Genomic DNA, 5,152 nt, shown 5'->3' with positions numbered 1-5,152 from the left:
GTTAAAAGGTGAAGTGAATATTTGATTTGAATTAGTGATGCATTAGTGATGGTTGACCAAACAAAATCAGTTATCAAGCATGAAAATTATTGCAGGATAAACAGCCTATAACCTGAAACATAGGTAACAAATTGCAAAAAATTCAACATTGGTGATCTCCAAAAATATCCCAAATTGAATTCTATATCTAAAAAAGCACTTAAACAATGCGCACAAAATTGAAATCTTGAAAAGTAATAATCGGTAGGCACTTTAACATATTTCACTTTCCCAAAACAATAACGCAATCATGCGTGACATAGTCTACGATTCCTCGCAAATCAGCTCAATGCAGTCATGTGACTCAGCACGTGATATTGTCAGCGTTCTTATCGAAAGTTTTTTGATACAAACTAAACTGAGTGAACGAATTGCCGTCACCAGCATAGCCTAGGAGATTAAAGTTTGGGCAAGAGATATAGTCATTTCGGTTGCTTCAGTGCAGACGCTGAAAGATTTCATGATGTTTCTACTTACTTTAGACATTTATACATGGACAAGCAATTATTGGACTGAAGTGGGATGCTTCTTTGTAAAAATTTGACTGCGTCTTTTAATGTTTCTTGATTTTTAATAGAATTTTGGTTTTTCAATTTTTTGACATTTTATTCCGATAAAAAAAGCTTTTTGCCATGTGCCAAGCACTGGCAGGTTCAAACTTTTGCATTAGTTCAAAGCATCAACTACCAACGCTTCAGATACAGTGTTTCTATTCACCTCATGCACAGACTGAAAAGGTTTAAAATTAAAAAAAATTAAAATGCCCCATTCACCCAAAAATTTGGGGTGAGGAACATAAATTTTTTGTATTTATCTCAAAACTCTTAGGATTTATAAAAAAATACAAAATTGCATAAATGTAGGTCTAACATGTGGATTGTGGACATAAATCAAACTACTAAGAATGGCAACACTATATTCATGGAAAAGCCTGTGTAAAAAAAAACCTTCAAAATTGTCACTATTCATCCAAATTACGGTACTTTACTAAGCAAAACAAACTGTAGTGCAACCAGAGCTTTGGAGCCCAAGCAAGGAGCCGTGCATTTTCAATAGAGCTGGAGCCATAGCTGTTCGTGAAATTCAAGTAGAGCTGGAGCCAGTTGTTTGAAAGATAGCTCCGGCTCCGATATATTTCATAAGATGCTACTACCATTGGCTGAATTCAGATAATTTAACAGCAACCCTTCACAAAATTAAGAAATTGCTTGCGTTACTAGACGTCGAAGTAACGAGTATGTTTTGAAATGCAGTTCTGCATGACACTTTGATGAAAGCACATGTAATGGAGACAGAGCAGTGGTATCAGTAAGCTCCAGAGCAGGATCTGAAGCTAATTTAATGATAAAAGAGAGCTCCGAAGATGGAGCAATTTAACATTTCAAAGCCCTGAGTGCAACATCAACAATTCCTCAATTAGACGTCTAATTTGCTAAGAAAAAAGCTATCTTGCAAACTAAATCAAATATAAACAACAGAATAAAAAAGCAAGGAAACTCAAAACAAACCAAAAGCAATGTGACAACAAAACAATCAGAAAACACAAATATGGCTTAAAAGAAATATCAAGTCATGGTGTAGCTTGAAATTCAATCAAAGATTAATTATTGTCACGTTAAAACGTGTTTTCATCAAGTTTACAAAAAAAAACACAAATTACTATGAACAACTCCTGTCCAGAAACACAGGAAACAAATCACGAAAATTTATACAACGATTAGGAATACAAAAATATCACAAAATCATAATCTACATTCATACTAACATACTTTGAATAAGCTGAAGATGCTATTCATCATCATCATCATAATCCATCGTCGGTTTGTTCCCCACTAGTGGACGTGGCCGATTATTTCCGCGCAGCAATTGTCTTAATCCCTTTTCTCCATTTCACCCTGTCCCTTGCATCTTCCTCCTTCAGTCCGACTTTTTTAAACTCATCCTTCACTTGTTGTTTCCACGTTCTTCTTGGACGACCGCGTTTCCTCTTCCCATCCACCTTTAGATCTAGTGCCTTTCTAAGAAAACTTCCTTCCTCCCTCCTTATCACATGTCCATACCATCTTACTCCATTTGCCCTTGCCAGTTTACTTAATAAATAACACTAAGAGGTTAGATTGTTGTGCAAATGCCAGCATTTGATGAATGCAAAATAGCAGTACCAAAGGTGGTATACATTTTTTCACATAGGCCTGCCCGCCCCTACATCATATTTATATGGCTTTTCACTAGTGTGAATTTGCATATGACCTTTCAGGCTACCAAGGTGTGCAAACGAATTCTTACACACTGGTCATTCCATGCCAAATGAGCAAATTTTTTGGAAACATTACACTACACGTCATAGATTTTATTGAAATTTGGCATACTTGTAGATGTCAAAGAAATATAAAGAATGCAAAAAAATTTAAATGTTAGTGGAGTTATGGTCATTAGAAAAATCACCATTTTTGCCTGTTCCGCTTCAGCAATTTTGCCCAATGTCTTGTCATATTTCTAATTTCTTCACCTATGATCATCATACAATATGGCTGAAAATTGCTAGACAGACATTTTAAGACCCAAGGAATCCAAAAATATAGATTAAAAAGTTGTCAGAGAATTGCTTGATATGATTATAATAATATAAAGGTTTCAATTTACTACATGCTCAATTTACTCATTACAATTTTGCGTCGTTCGGCAAATTTAAAGTTAGAGTTTTTAATTTTTTGGAATTTGAGAATTTCTCTGGGTATATAATTTTCCGCTTGTCATAATTTTCCGTTTGTCATTACATTTTTGCGTCGTTCGGCAAACACGGTCACATCCTCTTATGACGAACAGAAAATTATCCAGAGAAATTCTTAAATGCAAGAAAATTAAAAAATTCTAACTTTATTACTCATATTTAAAAAGATATATATAAAAAATTGTGTTGTAGGCTACTCAAATTAAAAATTGACCACAAAAATGCAGAAGCTTAACGATTGAGTCACTTTGGGTCAAAATTTAGTTAAAAATTTGAAAAAAAACGCTTCCGCGAAGTGTCGAACTCATTCCCTCTGGAGCACCAGCCCGATACGTATCCTACGCCCCACAGAATCAGTTGAACATAGAAGTTATTTTTTTTGTTTGTCGTATCCAGGCTTTCACCCGGTGGTTGAAGATTTAGATTAAGTGGACGGGAAGGCAAGGAAGCCAATCTTCGTGCAGTCCACCTTAAGGCATGCCTTAAAGTGTCCTGCCACAGACACAGCCGTATGCTCTTATTGGCACTCTTCTCGTCTTTTGCTTTGAAAGAAAAAAAGAAAAAAGTGCCTATATAGTGACGTCCTGACCGGTCAAATAGTGTTTCAGATTCAAAGACCGGCGCCGGTCAAATAGCCACTGCCTTTTTTTTAGTCCTGGGCAAAGATCAAAACCCAGGGTTGATCGGTTTAAACCGGGGCGGTTTAAGCCGCCCAGTTAAAACCGGGTAAAACCTGGTTTAAACCGGGCAGTTTTGACCACCTATTGCTGGTCAAAACCCCTTTAGTGTATGAATCAAGTCGCTTTTCAATTGAATTAAAAGTATTACCCTCCATGTTATTAGTAGCCTAATGATGTTCAACTATATTTTGTTTTGATCAACATAACCTAAATGCTGGATTTGGAACAAAAAATATTCAACTTCTCTGTTTGTTTTTGATATTTCAATCAGTTGGTTATTTTAATTATAGAGAAAATTCAAATTCTAAAAATAAGTTTCTGATGAACCAAAAAAATGCGGTGCAAGTATAGAATCCGCCACCCTGGTCAACAAGACGTCACAAAACAGACGTAACTATTATTGGGAGGGTGAAAACAAGGAAGGTGAAAAGTGGCGGAATGGAGGTGATAAAGCGGAATGGATATGGATTTTTTGACAATTTTACTGTGTTTTCACAATAAAAACATTAAACCAACGTCGAGTGTTGAATGTTACTACCTAGAATGACATAAAATTTACCAAATTGCATCAATTCAACTAAAAATTTACCCATTAAACTTTAAAAATAAAAATATGAAACGTTTGCAACTAAATGTGTTGTAGCTATCTCATTTCTGCTCGCATTTTAATTTTTACAATAAAATAACCAATCTAACGCAACTGCAAAAAGTATGTCTTGCTTTATGCACGTGGAAAGTTTCAGGTTTATATCTTATCTACAAAACGGGCAATCGTTGTTCAAACGTAGCCGCTCGCCGACACTTTTTTCCAATGCGTTGTAAAGGCGAATCGATCCTTATTCAGTATAGGCCTAAGCCACCCCCTGTTTGCTGTGATCGGTAAATAATGCTTCTTCTAAACTTGCTGTAGTTTTCTCGTTTCTGCTCGGATTTTAACAATTTTGCCATTGTTGGAAAGCACGATTACATATCTACCTGAATCAATTAAACAGTAGCACAAAGTAAGTACTAGATTAATCTTGTGATAACTTAAACTTCACCAATTTGTACCGATTCTCAGCAATTTAATTTTTACAATAAAATCATTAATTTTTTACAAATTGAAAGAGTATGTCTTGCTTTATTCACCTGAAAAGTTTCAGGTTTAAATCTTATCTACCGAACGAGCAATCGTTGTTCAAACTTAACCGCCCAGCGAAGCTTTTTTTCAATGCATTGCAAAGGCGAATCGATCCTTATTCAGTACACGCCACCCCCTGTTTGCTGTGATCGGTAAATAGTGCTTCAACTAAACTTGCTGCAGTTTTCTTGTTTCTGCTAGGATTTTAACAATTTTGCCATCGTTGGAAAGCACGATCATACATCTACACGAATCCATTAGCTAAAAATCCATAACAAGTACTAGATTTATCTTGTGATAACTTAAACTTCACCAACTTGTACCGACTTTCAGCAATTTACTTTATACAATAAAATCATTAATTTTTTGCAAATTGAAAGAGTACGTCTTGTTTAATGCACCTGAAAAGTTTCAGGTTTATATCGTATCTACCAAACGAGCAATCGTTGTTCAAACTTAACCGCCAAGCAAAGCTTTTTTTCAATGCATTGTAAAGGCGAATCGATCCTTATTCAGTATACGCCACCCCCTGTTTTGCTGTGATCGGTAAATAGTGCTTCCACTAAACTTGCTGTAGTTTTC

The sequence above is a fragment of the Aplidium turbinatum genome, chromosome 17 (assembly GCF_918807975.1).
Source record: "Aplidium turbinatum chromosome 17, kaAplTurb1.1, whole genome shotgun sequence".
Lineage (NCBI taxonomy): Eukaryota > Metazoa > Chordata > Ascidiacea > Aplousobranchia > Polyclinidae > Aplidium > Aplidium turbinatum.
The sequence above is the reverse complement of the archived record's forward strand: the minus strand, read 5'-3'. Positions refer to the sequence as shown.